The sequence below is a fragment of the Anomaloglossus baeobatrachus genome, chromosome 4 (assembly GCF_048569485.1).
Source record: "Anomaloglossus baeobatrachus isolate aAnoBae1 chromosome 4, aAnoBae1.hap1, whole genome shotgun sequence".
In the NCBI taxonomy this organism is placed as follows: Eukaryota; Metazoa; Chordata; class Amphibia; order Anura; family Aromobatidae; genus Anomaloglossus; species Anomaloglossus baeobatrachus.
Window position 1 is genome coordinate 102,396,225 of NC_134356.1, and position 20,934 is coordinate 102,417,158.

The window sequence follows — 20,934 nt, forward strand, 5'->3', positions numbered from 1 at the left end:
ACTTGGCTGATATTCCTAGATACACTCCTTCAGGACTGCAGATATCTCCGCAGTTTAAATACTTGGGAATTAATGTTACCGCCAGAGTGAATGATTATACTATACTTAATTTGTCCCCAATCCTTAAAAAATTTAAGGATAAAATTGACATATGGACCCGCCTACCTCTATCGGTGGTGGGACGGGCGAACCTGGTAAAAATGATATGAATGCCTCAGCTGCTGTACGTTCTACATAATTCTCCACATTGGATACCCCAGAGATATTTCTATAAAGTTAACTCGCTCTTCAGGGAATTGATATGGAGGAGGCGTAGTCCAAGAATTAAATTAGAAACGTTACAGAGGAGCAAAGGTGATGGAGGACTCTCAGTGCCAAATCCATGGGCATACTTTGCAGCCGCCCAGATGCAACATATCCGAGGGTGGGAGGACCCAGGGGGGGGGCTCACAAAGAATTACTGCAGCAATATTTCAGGTCACTTAGTCTTTATGAGACCCTAGAAGCAGGTAAATTTAACACATCATCGGAATCTATGCCTACCCTTCTGTTGATACATAAGTTGTGGATTAAAATCAGAGATATACAGGACATTAAGGGGCCAATGCAGTTCACCTCTATCTGGGACACTCCGTGGCTGCCCAATTTAAGTAAGCTGGAGGGGTTTGGGGTCTGGAGGGAGAGAGGGCTGGCTCGACTCACACAGCTAATGGAAGGGGATAACTTTAAAGAATTCTCCACGCTACAATCAGAGTTTGGTTTTTTGAATAGCGAATTCTATAAATACCTCCAATTAAGACACGCATACCGCGCTGAGGCTGGCATGGTTGGCCGCACAATTCATTGTAATAAAATAATACAGAGAATTGCTTCTTCAGGAGGCTCATCTGGACTGATATCAGTATTATACGGCGAAGTACTGGACAGGTTATTAACGCATCATTTACCAAACTCTAAGCAGAGGTGGGAACAGGAGATAGGGCCTATTGAGGACAATCAGTGGGCGGAAATATTGGAAAGAACACCCGGCCTGTCCCTAGGGGAAGCCTACAGGTTGTCTCATCTATATGTCATCCATCGAGTCTATCGAACACCAAAATTTCTATTTGACATAGGTGCCAGACCGGACCCCACCTGTCCACGCTGTGGGGCGGACTCAGCGTCCATGCTACACATGTTGTAGTCCTGCTCTAGCTTGGAGGCGTTTTGGATGGGGGTGACTTCAATTATTAACAGAGTGTACATCACAGATCTAAGTCTTACCCCCCTGGTGTGCATCCTGGGATATATTGAAGACCTGAAATTGCAAGAAGAGGGTAAACTGGCAGCTGCCCGTATGCTATACATGGCTACAAAATTAATAGCACAATACTGGATTACGGATCAGGTCCCCACCATATCAGAATTTGTTAACAAGGTCAATTGGATAGTAAATGTAGAGAAAGGAATATATTTAAAAAGAAACTGTATGGCCAAATTTGAAAAGATCTGGGCCCCATGGATAGACGACTCTGGTCTGGCATCTAGAGATTTATTCAGGTTCCGGCTGGGCTTGTTTTAAAATCATGATATAAATAGCTGAGAGGCAATTTGACTATGGGAACAGTATCCCTCTACCACGAACTCTTTTCCTGTTTGGGTCCGGCTATGAGATATACATGATGGTACTTGAGACAGGAGCATGGAGGACCCAGATCCTTTACTATTCCATGGGTTAGAGGTTTTATGGGGGGAATTATGGCATCTATATGACACATGTATGATATGGTCAAATATATGTTTATGGTTTCTAGGTTTCTCATGTGGGGGGGAGGGAGGGGTGGGACTGTAGGGGTTATGTTGACCCCGAATTGTATGTTTTATATACTTTGCAAAATTTCTAATAAAAACATTTTGGTTAAAAAAAAAAGTAAGAATGACACCACTGGACACTTTAAAAGGAGGCTGGTGCTTGGTATCATTGTTTCTCTTCATGGTTATCTCTAAAGAAACACGTGCAGCCATCATTGCTCTGCACAAAAATGGCCTAACAAGAGTATACAAGAGTATCGCAGCTACAAAGATTGCACCTCAGTCAACAATCTATCGCATCATCAAGAACTTCAAGGAGAGAGCTTCCATTGTTGCCAAAAAGGCTCCTGGGCACCCAAGAAGGACCAGCAAACGCCAGTACTGTATCTTAAAACTGTTTCAGCTGCGAGATCTGACTACCAGCAGTGCCGAGCTAGCTCAGGAATGGCAGCAGGCTGGTGTGAGTGCTTCTGTACGCACTGTGAGGCGGAGACTGCTTGAGCAAGGCCTGGTTTCAAGGAGGGCAGTAAAGAAGCCACTTCTCTCCAGAAAAAACATCAGGGACCGACTGATATTCTGCAAAAGGTACAGGGAGTGGACTGCTGAGGACTGGGGTAAAGTCATTTTTTCAGATGAATGCCCTTTTTGATTGTTTGGGACATCTGGAAAGCAGCTTATTAGGAGAAGAAGAGGTGAGCGCTACCACCAGTCTTGTCTCATGCCAACTTTTAAGCATCCTGAAATGATTCATGTGTGGGGTTGCTTCTCAGCCAAGGGAATCGGCTCACTCACAGTCTTGCCTAAAAACACAGCCATGAATAAAGAATGGTACCAGAATGTCCTCCAAGAGCAACTTCTCCCAACTGTCCAAGAGCAGTTTGGCGCTTGCCATAAAGCAAAGGTGATCACTAAATGGCTCATGGAACAAAACATAGAGATTTTGGGTCCATGGCCTGGAAACTCCCCAGATCTTAATCCCATTGAGAACTTGTGGGCAATCATCAAGAGACGGGTGGACAAACAAAAACCAACAAATTCTGGCAAAATGCAAGCATTGCTTATGCAAGAATGGACAGCTATCAGTCAGGATTTGGTCCAGAAGTTGATTGAGAGCATGCCAGGGAGAATTGCAGAGGTCCTGAAGAAGAAGGGTCAACACTGCAAATATTGACTTGCTGCATTAACTCATTCTAACTGTCAATATAACCTTTTGGTACTCATAATATGATTGCAATTATATTTCTGTATGTGATGTAAACATCAGACAAACACAATTAAAAACCAGAGGGCAACAGATCATGTGAAAATATGATTTTGGTGTCATTCTCAAAACTTTTGTCCATGACTGTACATAGAGACCCACAGAGACATAAACACAGACAAAGACACACACAGAGACACACAGAGACTGATACAGACACACACACACACACACACACACAGAGACTGAGACAGAAATATACAGTGACAAACACAAAGACACAGACAGAAACACACTCACATAGAGACACACAGAGACACAGACACACCGAGACACACACATGCAGAGACACACAGAAACACACAGGGACAGAGAGAGAGACAGAGAGGGAGACAGACATATAGAGAGGGAAACAGACTGACAGAGAGGTAGACAGAGAGAGGGTGACAGGTAGGCAGAGATGGAGAAAGGGTGAGTGAGAGGGAGAGTGAGAGAGACAGAGAGATACTTAGTTACTATCTCGGGCAATGTTGGGTACTACAGCTAGCATATATATATGTATATATAGTGTATATATATATATATATATATATATATACACAGTATACATATATATTGCTCAAAAAGTAAAGGGAACACTTTAACCACACAATGGTATTTTAGTGTTCCCTTTATTTTTTTGAGCAGTATATATATATACTATATATAAATATATATATATATATATATATATATATATATGTATATATATATATATATACAGTGTATAATGTTTTTGTACTAAGGCTAATCAGAATGTTATGCTTAGTTACATAAAACAATTAAGCCAATAGATAAACTTTAATCTGAGAAAGTCAAAGATGTTGTTTGCTAAATGTTTCATTTTAAAATCATATTTAATTCAGGGCTTCCATCTGAAGGAAAGCTTATTTCATTTTGCTTTTATTGTTCTTTGACCTTTGTCAGCTCGGTGTAGGGATGGATAGCAGTATCTTCTGAAGCACGCTTTCTATCAATTAATTTATTATTTGGATAGCTTCCTTGAAACAGTTTCCATGGTGATCAGTGCAGCTTTTCTCTGTGCCAATGATGATCTCTAAAGGGGGTACTAATCTTGTGCTGGGGTTAGGGGTTACACCAATCATTAATTTCCTGTTTGAAATACAATACCCGTGTTCTAAACATGTCTGTTTAATAGAATGAAGTACAGTGCACAGATGAAGCTTAGCGCACAGGGTTTTTTTATGTTTTGTTGTATATTACTTTTCTAGTGGCAAAGGTACACTGTCTAGAAGTGATAATGGTTTACAATCCATAGGCTTTGGACTCTTTTTATAATATAATAACTTAATGAAACTCAACCTTAAGTATATTATGCACACAATACTCAAAAAGTAAGCAAGAGAGGGTGGCGGGGTTGAAGGGATGAAAAAGAACCATTAGCTTCACTTGGTTTTTATATTTTTGTCTATGGTGATGACTAGCTGCAGCAAGCACATGGGGTATCTACCAAATAAATGGCCTCGGCAGTCTCATGCTGTATACGAGGCCAGTGATTGGCTGTAAAAAGAGTGGATTCAAGCGGTAACTGTTATGCACACACAAGTACATGTGGAAAATAGTGAAAAAATAAGGTTTTACCTTAGACTACTACACCTGACCCAAACGGTTCTTTTACAGACTAGAGGTTCCAGCTGCGCAGTCCTTTATGGCCCCTCCACAGACTGAAACCACCCTAATTGGAAAACTCAGATGGCCATTCTGACCAATTACTCCCTAACTGGCCATCGAGGGTTCCACGTACCGCCTTAAGAAACCGGGGTGAAGGTGCTGAGTAAAACAAGCTAAATCAAAAGTAATAAAAAATAAGGTAAAATACAAATCCAACAGGCTGTATTTCCAAACGAGGTCCACTTTAGAAATATCACCAGCGGGGAATGGAAGCATGGGAAGGGTTTAAATACACTGAGTGCAGAATTATTAGGCAAATGAGTATTTTGATCACTTGATACTTTTTATTCATGTTGTCCTACTCCAAGTTGCATAGGCTTGAGAGCCAACTGCCAATTAAATAAATCAGGTGATGTGCATCTCTGTAATGAGGAAGGGTGTGGTGTAATGAGATCAACCACCTATATAAGGTGTTCTTAATTATTAGGCAACTTCCTTTCCTTTGGCAAAATGGGTCAGAAGAAAGATTTGATGGGCTCTGAAAAGTCCAAAATTGTGAGATGTCTTGCAGAGGAATGCAGCAGTCTTGAAATTGCCAAACTTTTGAAGCGTGATCACCGAACAATCAAGCATTTCATGCCACCAGTTTGGCCATATTTCAGAGCTGCAAAGTTACTGGAGTATCAAAAAGCACAAGGTGTGCCATACTCAGGGACATAGCCAAGGTAAGGAAGGCTGAAAAACGACCTCCTTTGAACAAGAAACATAAGATAAAACGTCAAGACTGGGCCAAGAAATATCTTAAGACTGATTTTTCAATGGTTTTATGGACTGATGAAATGAGAGTGACTCTTGATGGGCCAGATGGATGGGCCAGAGGCTGGATCAGTAAAGGGCAGAGACCTCCACTCTGACTCAGACGCCAGCAAGGTGGAGATGGGGTACTGGTATGGGCTGGTATCATCAAAGATGAACTTGTGGGACCTTTTCGGGTTGAGGATGGAGTGAAGCTTAACTCCCAGACCTACTGCCAGTTTCTGGAAGACAACTTCTTCAAGCAGTGGTACAGGAAGAAGTCAGTATCATTCAAGAAAAACATCCATCCAACTACTCCACAAAGTGGCTGCCCAGTAAAGGTCTAAAAGATGAAAAAATAATGACATGGCCCCTTTGTTCACCTGATCTGAACCCCATAACCTGTGGTTCTACAGGGAGGGAAAACAGCACACCTCTCGGAACAGTGTCTTGGAGGCTGTGGTGGCTGCTGCATGCAATGTTGATCGTAAACAGATCAAGCAACTGACAGAATCTATGAATGGTAGGCTGTTGAGTGTCATCATAAAGACAGGTGGCTATATTGGTCACCAATTTTTTTTGTTTTTGTTTTTGCATGTCAGAAATGTTTATTTCTAAACTTTGTGCAGTTATATTGGTTTACCTGGTGAAAATAGACAAGTCAGATGGGAGTATATTTGGTTTTTATTAAGTTGCCTAATAATTCTGCACAGTAATAGTTAGCTGCACAAACAGATATCCTCCTAAGATAGCCAAATCTAAAAAAAAAACACTCCAACTTCCACAAATATTAAGCACTGATATTTATGAGTCTTTTGGGTTGATTGAGAACATAGCTGTTGATCAATAATAAAAAAAATCCTCTAAAATACAACTTGCCTAATAATTCTGCACACGGTGTAGTTAACCCCACTGAGTGATAAGGCAGACCAAATTACATAATAGAAGACACCTGTTGTCAGAACGGCAATGAATACAACATGTGGAAAGACAAAGACAAATTGTTCAGAACCCAGACAGCAACTGAGCCTGACTGTGATCCAGTGGAGAGAGACACGGACCACAGCACAGGAGGCAGCCAAATCAAATCAGAGGCATGACAGTAACTAATGCTTTCACTTGTTTATGACTTCACCTGCTGACTATCTTTTTCTCCAGCTCATAAAGACTCTTTAAAGGAAATCTGGCAACAGGTTTTTGCAATGGAATCTGAGAGCAGCATAAGGTACGGACAGAGAGTCTAATTCCAGCTATGTACTGGGCTTCTTGGTGCAGTTATGATAGAATCCCTGTTTTCTCTTCTGTAGATGTAGCAGTGATCAAAATGCTGAGCTCTGTATAACCCTGTCCACACCTATGATTGACACTGCACATTGTCAGCAAGCAGCCAATCAGTGGTCAGGGGCTTAGACAGATTAGCCTGACTGCCTGGCACATGACATCTTCATAAGGATTGGTCAATGTCACATTACCAGACAATCCATTTATGGAGTCTGTCTGTTGTACAGGATGTTCCTTTGCAGGTTTTAGATAAATATAAATAAAAACTTTTTTTATGTGAAATGTTATTAATCATACAGTGGGTACGGAAAGTATTCAGACCCCTTTAAATTTTTCATTCTTTGTTTCATTGCAGCCTTTGGTAAATTCAAAAAAGTTCATTTTTTTCTCATTAACCCCTTAACGACCTTTGACGTACTGGGTACGTCATGGTGACATGGTGCTAAACGACCCATGACGTACCCAGTACGTCATGGCGAAATCGGGGTCCCGGAGCCCCGGGGGAGTGAAATTTGTTTAATTAAACTGTAGATTCGGGAAGGAGGGGACCTCTGCCTGACCTCAGGAGGGGTGGTGCCTCCTCCCCGAACCTACAGAGGCTGTGATTGGCTGACGAACGCCGCTCAGCCAATTACAGTCACTGTAATGTTCCAGCCATTGAAAATGGCTGGAACATTGAAATCCAGCCCTGATCATTGCTGCTGTAGCACTGGCCATTGGCTGGAGCTGGGTGATCGGTGCTTCACCCGCCCCCAGCTCTGATTGGAGAGACCGGTCTTATGACCGATCTCTCCAATTACCGTGGATCTGGTGCCGGTGACCTGTGTCCATCCCTGAAAGCCGAGGAGAGCGGTCTCTGCGGGTGCCCATCGGTAAGTTGCTGCCCCCGCCGCCCGCCCCTGTCCCTGATCGCCCTGCCAGCCCCGCCGCTGTCTCCTATCGCCCCGCCCACCACCGCCAGCCCCGCCGCTGTGTCTCCGATCGCCCCGCCAGCCCCGCCGCTGTCTCCGATCGCCCCGCCTGCCAGCGCGCCGCTGTCTCCGATCGCCACGCCCGCCAGCGCCAGCCCCGCCGCTGTCTCCGATCGCCCCGCCCGCCACCGCCAGCCCCGCCGCTGTCTCCGATCGCCCCGCCCGCCAGCCCCAGCCCTGCCGCTGTCGCCGATCTTCCCGCCCGCAACCGCCAGCCCCGCCGCTGTCTCCGATCGCCACCGCCAGCCCCGCCGCTGTCGCCGATCGCCCCGCCCGCCACCGCCAGCCCCACCGCTGTCTCCGATCGCCACCGCCAGCCCCACCGCTGTCCCCGATCTCCCCGCCCGCCACTGTCCCCGTCGCCACATTCGCCACTGTCCCCGCCGCCACGTTCGTCACTGTCCCCGCCGCCACGTTTGCCACTGTCCCCGCCGCCACGTTTGCCACTGTCCCCGCCGCCACGTTTGCCACTGTCCCCGCCACCATCGCACCCACCTTTTTCAGCCGCTGCTGCCCCCGAATCGGCCCCCACTGTTCCCGATTGTTGTCTCCTTCATCGGCTGCCCCTTCTCCACCGCCACTACACCTCCTCCCCCTCCATGTGCTGCAAGCCACCCTCCCCCCACATGTGCTGCAAGCCACCCTCCCCCCTCCATGTTCTGGGCGCCCCCCTCCCCCTGGGCCCCCCCTCCTCCATGTGCCATCTCTCTCTCCCATCAGACTCTGCCCCCTCCCCGATCTGCTGCCTGCTCTCTCCCATCCTCTTCATCTACTGCCCCCTCTCACACTCCTCAATCTGTTGCCTCCTTCATCTGCTGCCTATTCTGCTGCTTAGATCCATCCTTTAAGGTAGGTATCCCCATCTCACCTCCCTCCCCCCCATCCTCCGCCGCTCCTCCATCCTCTGCGCCATTTCCCATCATCCATCCGCTGCGCCCGTTCCCATCCTCTGCCGCTCCTCCATCCGCTGCGCCCTTTACCATCTTCCATCCGCTGCGCCCTTTCTCATCTGCCGCCCCGCCCTCTCGCATCGCATTATCCAGCGCAGTTGCTCGCTTCCAGACTGGAGTGGATGATGCGATGCGAGACTCGTGCATTGCTCTCACGTTTGGCACTGGTCTTAGTGGCATGCGCTCATATTTTTTTTTTTTATTCATTTTTTTTTTTTTACTGATGTCTGTATTTTTTATTTTGCCAAACTAATTTTTTTGTATGGGGGGGGGTCTAGTTTCCAAAATGGGATCACATGTGGGGGAGCTCCATTGTTTAGGCACCTCAGGGGGTCTCCAAATGCAACATGGCGTCTGCTAATAATTCCAATTAATTTTACTGTGAAATGGCGCTCCTTCTCTTCTGAGCCCGCCGTACGCCCAAACAATTGATTACCACCACATATGAGGTACCTGTGTACTCAGGAGAAATTGCACAATACATTTTATGGTGCATTTTTTCCTGATACCCTTGTGAAAAAAAAGCTACCTGTTTGAAAAAACAATTTTGTGGTAAAAAAAAGAATAAAATATTTTCACGGCTGAACATTACAAACGTTTGTGAAGCCTCCAGGGGTTCAAAGTGCTCACTAAACAGCTAGATAAATTCCATGAGGGGTCTAGTTTCCAAAATGGGGTCAATTGTGGGGGAGCTCCATTGTTTAGGCACTTCAGGGGGGTCTCCAAACACAACATGGCGTCCGCTAATAATTCCAACCAATTTTGCTGTGAAATGGCGCTCCTTGCCTTCCCAGTCCTGCTGTGTGCCCATACATTTAATTTCCACCACATATGAGGTATCTGCGTACTCAAGAGAAAATGCACAATACATTTTATGGTGCATTTTTTCCTGATACCCTTGTGATAAAAAAGCTACCTGGTTGAAGCAACAGTTTTGTGGTAAAAAAAAATTTTTTTCTTTTCACGGCTCAACGTTATAAACTTCTGTGAAGCCCCCAGGGGTTCAAAGTGCACATCAAACATCTAGAAAAAATATTTGAGGGCTCTAGTTTCCAAAATGGGGTCACTTATGGGGGAGCTCCATTGTTTAGGCACCTCAGGGAGTCTTCAAACCCGACATGGCGTCCGCTAATGAGTGCAGCTAATTTTGCACTCAAAAGTTCAAATGGCGCTCCTTGCCTTCCGAGTCCTGCCCAAACATTTGATTTCCACCACATATGGGGTATCTGCGTACTCAGGAGAAAATGCACAATACATTTTATGGTGTATTTTTTCCTGATACCCTTGTGATAAAAAAAGCTACCTGGTTGAAGCAACAGTTTTGTGGTAAAAAAAATGTTTTTTCTTTTCACGGCTCAACGTTATAAACTTCTGTGAAGCCCCCAGGGGTTCAAAGTGCACATCAAACATCTAGAAACAATATTTGAGGGCTCTAGTTTCCAAAATGGGGTCACTTATGGGGTCACTGATGGGGGAGCTCCATTGTTTAGGCACCTCAGGGAGTCTTCAAACCCGACATGGCGTCCGCTAATGAGTGCAGCTAATTTTGCACTCAAAAATTCAAATGGCGCTCCTTGCCTCCCGAGTCCTGCCGTGTGCCCAAACATTTGATTTCCACCACATATGAGGTATCTGCGTACTCAGGAGAAAATGCACGATACATTTTATGATGCATCTTTCCTGATACCCTTGTGAAAATACTAATTTTTATGGCTAAAGTAACATTTTTCTGTTAAAAAAGTAAAATTTTCATTTTTTCCTTCTACATTGCTTTGGTTGCTGTGAAGCTCCTAAAGGGTTAATAAACTTCTTGGATGTGGTTTTGAGCAGAGTGAGGGGTGCAGATTTTTGAATGGGGTCACTTTTGGGTATTTTCTTTCGCCTAGGTTTCTCAAATCACTCCAAATGTGATGTGGTACCTAAAAAATTTTTTTCTGTAAATTTTGTTGGAAAAATGAGAAATTGCTGATGAACTTTGAACCCTTCTAACTTCCTAATGGAATTTTTTTTTTTTCAAAAATTGCGCTGGTGTAAAGCAGACAAGTGGGAAATGTTATTTAGTAACTATTTTGTGTGACATATCTCTCAGATTTATGGGAATAAAATTTCAAATTTTGAAAACTGCAAAATTTTCAACATTTTCGCCACATTTTCGAAATTTTCACAAATAAACGCAAAACATATTGGCCTAAATTTACTACTGACATGAAGTACAATATGTCACGAAAAAACAATGTCAAAATCACCATTTGACCTAGACGGCTAGGTCTAGAAAGAGTTCTGGTGGTCCCACACATCTTACATTTAAGGATTATGGAGGCTACTGTGCTCTTAGGAACCTTGAATATTGCATAAATTCTTTTGTAACCTTGACCAGATCTGTGCCTTGCCACAATCCTGTCTCTAAGCTCCTTGGGCAGTTCCATTGACCTTATGATTCTCATTTGGTCTGACATGCACTGTGAGCTGTGAGGTCTTATATATACAGGTGTGTGACTTTCCAAATCAAGTCCTATCAGTTTAATTAAACACAGCTGCACTCCAATGAAGGAGTAAAACCATCCCAAGGAGTATCACAAGGAAATGGACAGCATTTGACTTAAATATGAGTGTCTGAGCAAAGGGTCTGAATACTTATGACCATGTGATATTTCAGTTTTTCTTGTATAATAAATTTGCAAAAATGTGTACATTTCTGTTTTTTTCTGTCAAGATGGGGTGCAAAATGTACCTTAACCCCTTCAGCCCCCAGCCTGTTTTCACCTTAAAGACCCGGCCATTTTTTGCAATTTTGACCAGTGTCACTTTGACAGGTTATAACTCTGGAACACTTCAACGGGTCATGTCTGTAGTCAGCATATCTGCCAATGAACCACAGATAGTAGAATTTGGTATATTTGAAATGTATTGCAGGCAGTGCACCCAAAAGCAGATCATGTAGGTATATAGAGATACATTGTACACAGCAGTGTATTTCTATATCACAGTATTCTAGAGTTGTAGAAATCATATTGTTTTATTCCTATAAAATTGCTAAAAAGCAATAATTAAAAAACAATTGCAAATAATGGGAAGTTCTCTTTTATGAGCTCTCCCTGGGACTTGAAGCCACAACTTTTAGATCTGCATTCAGGAGACAAACTTTTGAGCCACAGGATTTGCTGATGTTAATGAGCAGATTTTCTATACTTGAAGCTGCATTGCAGGCTCTGACTCCACATGCAGATTATACTGTGACATAGTTTTTCTACTGCTTTTTTCTTCACTTTTTCTACAGATGTTTGGACCACACAATACAATAACAATCTTCTCTGATTTTTGCATAACTACTTATTTTGTTTTATGCATTTTACCCTTTATTTGATGTTGTTTTTGGTACAGATATGAATCCACATTTTTTATGTTTTCTAAATACTATAGAGTAGCTTTGATTCTGTACTTTAAAAATTACATTTTTTTTTACCTGCATTTTTTTCAGCCTCTACATTGAAGCCTATAGAAATTTAAAAAAGTGCCCAAACCACATAGTTCACTCAGTTTAAACACACCAAGGACGGACATTTTTTTAAATCAAAGTTCAAATCAAAATTGAGAGGTATGCATATGTATGACAGCTACTTCAGGACTCATCGTATGGCTAGCGTTTGCAAGGAGCAGTAAGATTGGGGAGGAGGGATTAGTAGAGAATTTTATAGGAAATTGAAGATCATTACATATATTTATGTTCTATCAACAGTACATTAGTGGAAATACCACTTCAAATTTTACCAAACAACCTTGTAAATTTTAAACCAAGTTTAAACAATTTCTGAATCTTACCATCAGAAGTTAAGTGATACAGTTTTCGAACAGTGACATTGTTCCCCAATCATTATTCTGTATATAGTCATGTTCCTTTGAGTAAATTGATAAAATATCTGATGGGTTTTGGATGTATTTGACATTATGTCCAAACTAATTGAACAGATTTCAGAAAAAGAAAATACGCCTGTGTATCCTGGTGTGTCCTACTCTGACTAAACTCAAAGGGTATGCGACATACCTTAAAGGGATTTTCTAGTTTCAGAGAACCCTTGTCCTCCTGCTGCAGTTTTGGTTTTAAAAAAAGACAACCAAGCTACAGTTTACTCACCATTTCCAGGTCCAGCACTAAAGGCCGCTTTACACACTGCGATATCGTGACGACCGATATCGCTAGCGGGGGTACCCGCCCATTCGGTTGTGCGACATGGGCAAATCGCTTCCCGTGGCGCACAACATCGCCCAGACCCGTCACACTACTCCTGCCCTGCGACGTCGCTGTGAACGGTGAAACGCAACGTCACAGGTGCGTCACTGAATCTCCGCCCAATAGAAGCGGAGGGGTGGAGATGAACGGGACGAACATCCCGCCCACCTCCTTCCTTCCGCATTGCGGGTGGGACGCAGGTAAGGAGAGGTTCCTCGTTCTTGCGGTGTCACACGTACCGATGTGATTTGCCGCAGGAACGAGGAACAACATCGTTACTGCTGCAGCAACGATATTCGAGAATGGACCCCCATGTCACCGATGAGCGATTTTGCACATTTTTGCAACGATGCAAAATCGCTCAAAGGTGTCACACGCAACGGCATTGCTAAAGCGACCGGATGTGCGTCACAAATTCTGTGACCCCAACGAGATCGCTTGAGCGATGTCGCAGCGTGTAAAGCGGCCGTAAGTCTCCAACACTGCTCTCAATGTCCGTTATCTGCAGTGGTGATGTCATGTCGACAGTGCTGTAGCCAATTAGTGAGCTCAGCAGCTTGTGCTGTCAACACGGGTTATTGGATTGGTTGTAGCGCTGTCATGACATCAGCACTGCAGACAATACGAGCCACTGGGAGCAGTGGCAGAGACTCAATGCCAGCTGGACTCTGGGAGGGTGGGTAAAGCACAGTTTGTTTTTTTAAATCACAGAGGACACAAGGGCTTTCTGAAACCGGAAAACCTCTTTAACTAAAGTAAACTTAACAATTTTGGTATGACTTTATTTTAAAAGCTTCAACTTTGCAGAAATGCATATATTCCCTTGAATTCTCAGTTGTTTTTTTTTTTAAATCATTCTGTTTTTTTTTGTCTTTTTAATTCTTTCACAACCTTGGATGTACTAGTGCGTCCTATTTTTCAGTGCCCATCTGACCCTGGACATACCAGAACATCCTTGCAATCGTGCGGGCACAGGAGATGTGCATGCCCAATTTCTGCTGGGTGCTCAGCTTATGTGACAGCTTAGCCCTGGCTCACAGCCAGGAGTGGTACTCATACCATCCCTGGCTGTTCAACCCCTTAATTGCTGCAAATAGTAATGATTGCAGCATTTAGAGGCAGGGAGAGGAAGTGCAGTCCCTCCTCCAAACGATTGAGACACCCGTGACATGATCACGGAGGCTTAATTGTTACCATGGCAACCTGAGGTTGTCAAGACAATCTCCAGGTTAATCAGCTACGGCAAGCCTCTGAGACCATGCCAGCATAGTCTGAGAGGCTTCTGTCTGTGTAAAACTGACAGGTATAATCCATTGCAATGCTGGTGCATTGCAATGGATTATACCAATGGTTAGAGTAAGAAAAGATAATGTTCTATAGAGGTAATAATGACAAAATAAAAAATGAAAGATAGGTACACTTAAAAAAAACCCATCACCTGAAGCTGTATAAGGCAACATGTACACATTGAGTATTAGGTGAGTTTTTACCTCAGTATTTGTAGCCAAAACCTGGTAAAGACATGCAGAAGTGATGCTCGTGTTTCTACTACTTTTTTTGCTCTCCACTCCTGGTTTTGGCTTACTGAGGTAAAAAACTCACCAAATATTCAATGTGGGCACTTGGCCTTAGTATAGCATGTAGTGGTAGGCGAGCGTGCTCGGCACTGCTCGGTACTCGATTGAACATTGGGGTGCACAATCGAGAGCTACACGTGCTTGAGCAAAATGTTCTACCCAGTTATCTTGCTTGCCCTGGACACAGCCCCTTGCCACCACAGTCACCACAGCAGCAGATATCGCCTGGCAAAATCCGTTCAGTCTTCCCAGCCTCCATCAGCCTCCATCATGGATGTGCATTTGGCATTGTCCGGCAACTTCCATTCCGTGTGCGCAGTTTAAATTATTCACTTTCATTTGGACCTGTGAATTTCATAGAATTTGACTTAAATACAATTCACATTGATACAAGTCAATCAAATCTAGTAATTGTAAAAATATGGCAACCTAGTATAGTTATTTGAGTTTTAGGTAAAAAAAAGGATGAAAAATTCATCAATAAGTATCCTTTTCTGAAAACAATTAAGAATTAGTCACGTTACAACAGACCGTTTAGGATTCTAATTTACCATTATTCATACTATTATACTAATCTAGAATGATAATCTAATTGAACACATCAGTAACCAGTAGCACCAATGTAACCTAACCCTATGTTTGGCAGTGTAGAAGGTTTAGATTTCTGAGAAGAGGAAATAGATCTTGTCTACACATTCCGTTTCTCTTTTAATTTATTGCTGTAAAGAATGTTCAGAATGCTTCGAGAACCAAACTATTCTATTTTGTGAAATCCTTTATTCTGTTGCCATATCATCATGATATATTTAACTCTGCATGTTATTAATTAATGATTTTGCAGGGTCAGGAAAGGAATCAATTAGGAATGAACAGACCAATGGAAGTTCAGGTTCGCCGGATTAGTTAGTTTCGGTTGGGGACCCGAACTTCTATGCTGTAAAATGGTCATAATAAGAGCAAGGGGGCTGTAAAAGAAAGCAAGAAGGTGGCAAATGCCCTGCAACAGTGGATATAGAATAAATAAATAAATAGCTTGGGATACAGCCTATTTTTGTTAATCAGCGTAGGTAAAAACAGACAGTTGCAGGTTGCGACCCTCAGCTGTCTGCTGTACCTTGTCTGATTATCAAAAAAAATGGGATCCCACTACATTTTTTAAAATTATTTATTTGGCCCATTGTTATATGATCCTTCCAAGCCTAAAATTAGCAGCTCACAGCCACCCCAGAAATGGCGCATCAATTAGATGAGCTAATTCTGGTGCTTTACCCTCGAATGCCCTGGTGCATTGGCAATCAAGGTAATACTTCTGAGGTTGATGAAAACTGTGAATTGACAGCTGACATCAAACTCAGGGGTTAGTAATGGATGGGCATCTATCAGACACTTCCATTTCCACCCAGCAAATATAGAATTAAGATACACACAGATAGTGGGGAAAAAAAAGTTGATTTGAATAAAAACTCCCCCACACAACCTCATTTAACAATTTATTACTTAACAATAAATCTTGGAAGTTTCAATGTAATCCAGAGAGTAATTAATATCCCATCACGTCCATCATTACCTATGAAATTTTGTTCTGAGAACTTTCTCACAATGACGTAGGTATCTGTAGGTAACTGCCGGTCAGGGGCAGCTCGGAATTTCTCATGAGAATTTTTGCACCATTTCTGCACCTATTATGTGAATTAGGTTAATTTGTTTTTTTATGTGCATTTTTATTGTGTATTTGACTCAGATTTTTTTCTATAAAGAATTTGACTTTGACAAAAATTTATTGATACAGTGCCCTGATGTGGTTGCAATCAGAGTCATATCTTTTGTGGTTGATGTCACCTGTGTAATGTTAGCTGGCATCAAGCCCAAGGGTTTATAATGGAGAGGCATGTATCAGACACCCCCATTACTACCACAGTAATAAAAAAACATACACAGGAAAAAAAATAGCTTATTTAAATAAAGACTGACCAACACTTTCCTTTGTTCATCGATTTATTATCAAAAATGTTCCCATGGACCTCCTCTGTTGTATTCCATGTACCCCAAATGCAGCTCCACCGACAATGAATGGCAGAAAAGTACAGCTATTCACAGGGTCTGGCAGTGACAACTCTCAGCAGCGTCACCGGGTCTTGCTGAGTGCAGGTGGCTCTGATGAGAATTGTTGTAACTACCCGGAGACTGTGAATAGCTGTACTTTACTGCTGTTTGCAGTAGCTGGAGCTGCATTCGAGGAACGAGGACTACAACAGAAGAGCTTACTGGGAACATTTTTTATAATTGATTGGTGAATGAGGAAGAGTGTGATTTATTAAAATAAACAATTTTTTTCCTGTGCTTGTTTTTTTTGGATTGCTGGGTTAGTAATCGAGGTGTCTGAGAAATGCCTCTCCATTACTAACCTCTTGATTTGATGCCAGCTGACATTACACAGCTGACATCAACACTCCAAAATATTATCCTGATTGATATTCACCAGGGCAATTGATAAGAGCCATGCAAAGTGTCAGAATTAGTGTATCTTATATGATGTGCCAATTTTGGGGCGGCTGCAGGCTGATATTTTCAGGCTGGGAAGGGCCAAATGACCATGGACCTTCCCTGCCTGATAATACCAGCCTGCAGCTCTCAGCTTTACCTTGGCTGGTCATGAAATTAGGGAGACCACACTCTGTTTTTTCAATTATTTATTAGGTTAAAGAAGGCTAAAAATACATAAACGGTACTAAAGGGTGCAAGTATACAATACAAAATGTACTGCAATAGCGATTTAACACAACCTATTTGCCGACTCTAATGTAAGCTCTCCCTCCTAGATCAATTCACCCTGAACAGCTTTTAGGGGACAGTATACCGAGCACACCGGGTCTCATATAAAGCCTGATGATTCGATGCGGAAAGCCAATTACAGTAATGCCAGTAGCCAACATGGCTACGGCATTACTATTTATGGCAGGTAACCCCCGCATGTTTTTTGTCTGTCTACAGCCGCAAAACATACTGGGTGGGGACTCCAGCATACTGCTCGAGCACCTGTGATACTCGTTAGAGTAACAAGCATACCGCGAGCTCCCAGATATATCAAGCAGTGGCGAGCATCACTAATTGTAAGTTTTAGATGTCTATAGCCAGTCAGGTTATGTTCACATGCAACATTTTTTTTTACGTGTTTTTTTATGTAAATTAAAAGCTACTTGTAACAATACCAACAGAAGCTATGAGATTTCAGAAATCCCATTCACATAATTGTTTTTTCCCTGACTGAATCTGAAATAAGCAGCATGCCAATTCTTTCAGGGTTTTGGCAACATATTTATGTTTTTTTTTTCCATCCATAAAAAGCAATCAGAAAGTGAAAAAATAATGCTGCCAAAAATGCAACGGAGGTGTTCATTGCATTTTGGTTAGAGATGGGTGGACCCATACTGTAAAAGTCCAAATCCGGGCAGGTTCAAAAGTACCCGAGCACTGGGCCGGGAGTTCTCAGTTAACTTTGAGTAACGATCCAGATCCGACCACCTGGGTAATAAAACAAAAAAAATCAAAGAAAGAAGAAAGAAAATACTTACTGTACTTCCAGGGCCGCTCATTATCTTCATGCATATGCACTGCTTCCCACACCCAGTGGCATTGGTTGCACTCAGACAGCGCCCCAGGGTTCCCCCATATTATGATACCCAGTCATAATAAAGTATATGGCTACATGCTGCAGCCCCCAGACATGCACATTATCTTTGCTGTGTATCAAAATAAGAAGAACTGGATGCGGCTTATTTTAAAAAAAAATAAAAAAATTAAATAATTTTAAAAAACAGCGTGCAGTGCCCCCCAATTTTGATACCCAGCCATGATAAAGCCCTACAGCTGGGGACTGGTATTGTCAGACTGGAAAGGCCGATGGTTATTGGGCCCCCAGCCTAAAAAATAGTCCTGGTGCGGTGGAAATTGGGGTAATAAGGGGTTAAGGACAGCTCACAGCTGCCAGTAAGACCTAGATTAGTAATGGGAGGCGTCTATGAGAACCCTCCATTACTAATCTACAGTGCCAACAAGTAGTATTCAACCCCCTGCAGATTTAGCAGGTTTACACATTCGGAATTAACTTGGCATTGTGACATTTGGACTGTAGATCAGCCTGGAAGTGTGAAATGCACTGCAGCAAAAAAGAATGTTATTTCTTTTTTTATTTTTTTTTTTTAAATTGTGAAAAGTTTATTCAGAGGGTCATTTATTATTCAACCCCTCAAACCACAAGAATTCTGTTTGGTTCCCCTAAAGTATTAAGAAGTATTTCAGGCACAAAGAACAATGAGCTTCACATGTTTGGATTAATTATCTCTTTTTCCAGCCTTTTCTGACTAATTAAGACCCTCCCCAAACTTGTGAACAGCACTCATACTTGGTCAACATGGGAAAGACAAAGGAGCATTCCAAGGCCATCAGAGACAAGATCGTGGAGGGTCACAAGGCTGGCAAGGGGTACAAAACCCTTTCCAAGGAGTTGGGCCTACCTGTCTCCACTGTTGGGAGCATCATCCGGAAGTGGAATGCTTATGGAACTACTGTTAGCCTTCCACGGCCTGGACAGCCTTTGAAAGTTTCCACCCGTGCCGAGGCCAGGCTTGTCCGAAGAGTCAAGGCTAACCCAAGGACAACAAGGAAGGAGCTCCGGGAAGATCTCATGGCAGTGGGGACATTGGTTTCAGTCAATACCATAAGTAACGTACACCACCGCAATGGTCTCCGTTCCAGACGAGCCCGTAAGGTACCTTTACTTTCAAAGCGTCATGTCAAGGCTCGTCTACAGTTTGCTCACGATCACTTGGAGGACTCTGAGACAGACTGGTTCAAGGTTCTCTGGTCTGATGAGACCAAGATTGAGATCTTTAGTGCCAACCACAGACGTGACGTTTGGAGACTGGATGGCACTGCATACGACCCCAAGAATACCATCCCTACAGTCAAGCATGGTGGTGGCAGCATCATGCTGTGGGGCTGTTTCTCAGCCAAGGGGCCTGGCCATCTGGTCCGCATCCATGGGAAGATGGATAGCACGGCCTACCTGGAGATTTTGGCCAAGAACCTCCGCTCCTCCATCAAGGATCTTAAGATGGGTCGTCATTTCATCTTCCAACAAGACAACGACCCAAAGCACACAGCCAAGAAAACCAAGGCCTGGTTCAAGAGGGAAAAAATCAAGGTGTTGCAGTGGCCTAGTCAGTCTCCTGACCTTAACCCAATTGAAAACTTGTGGAAGGAGCTCAAGATTAAAGTCCACATGAGACACCCAAAGAACCTAGATAACTTGGAGAAGATCTGCATGGAGGAGTGGGCCAAGATAACTCCAGAGACCTGTGCCGGCCTGATCAGGTCTTATAAAAGACGATTATTAGCTGTAATTGCAAACAAGGGTTATTCCACAAAATATTAAACCTAGGGGTTGAATAATAATTGACCCACACTTTTATGTTGAAAATTTATTAAAATTTAACTGAGCAACATAACTTGTTGGTTTGTAAGATTTATGCATCTGTTAATAAATCCTGCTCTTGTTTGAAGTTTGCAGGCTCTAACTTATTTGCATCTTATCAAACCTGCTAAATCTGCAGGGGGTTGAATACTACTTGTAGGCACTGTATAAGTGAAAAGAAATAAGCAGAAACACGAAAAAAATCCTTTATTTGAAATAAAAAAACAAAAAAACACCCTCTTTCACCCCTTTATTAATCCCCAAAACACCCAGATCCAATGTAATCCACACAAGGTCCCTCGATGATTCCAAATCTGCTACATCTGAAGTGACAGCTCTTGGGCATAGAGTATGACCGCCCGCTGTGAGCTTCAGGCAGAGACTGAGCTGCAGCTATGAGCGGTGACGTCATCAGGTTATTTTCGGTCACTGGAGGTCAGCTGGAGGTTTCCATGGTCCTCTACCTGTGATCACAGCTAACCTGACCTCAGGTGACCTCATTGAACTGAGTGACCTCACCATCACATATGTATGAACATAATGAGCAGCCCCGGAAGTGGCGTTACAACTGTGCGGAGACCGGAAAGTATTAAGCGCTTGCTCCAATCCCCCTATCCCTGCTACCACCATTTTTAAGAGCCTGATTTGGGTTCACATAGACTTATATGGGAACCAAAATGCAGCCAGATATCTGGGATCAATACCAGGCCTGAACTGTCAATTTATTTTAAACCAGATTCGACCTGCCAATGTTACTCAAAAAAAGCTTCCAAAACGCGAATGTGAACATAGTCTAATAGTGACATCAACACATTAGCAGTATTCAATGTGAACTTTAAAATGATAATCTGCACAAGCTTTTCCTTTAATGTATTTTTCGCGGACAGAGATTAAATGTCTTGTTTTTTTTGGAAAGTCTTGGAATCTTTTGGACCGTTGACAATGGCTATTACTATTGCCTTTGTTCACAGGAGCTCTGTAAACATGAAAGGCATC

The 20,934-nt window shown here is 42.9% G+C and overlaps 1 protein-coding gene across 1 annotated transcript in view; it reads left to right on the forward strand.

Annotated features, from left to right (window-relative positions):
- LOC142303261 (A disintegrin and metalloproteinase with thrombospondin motifs 2-like) overlaps window positions 1-20,934 on the forward strand; it is a 646,340-nt gene that overhangs the window by 165,813 nt on the left and 459,593 nt on the right. The gene's annotated exons all lie outside the window — the stretch shown is intronic.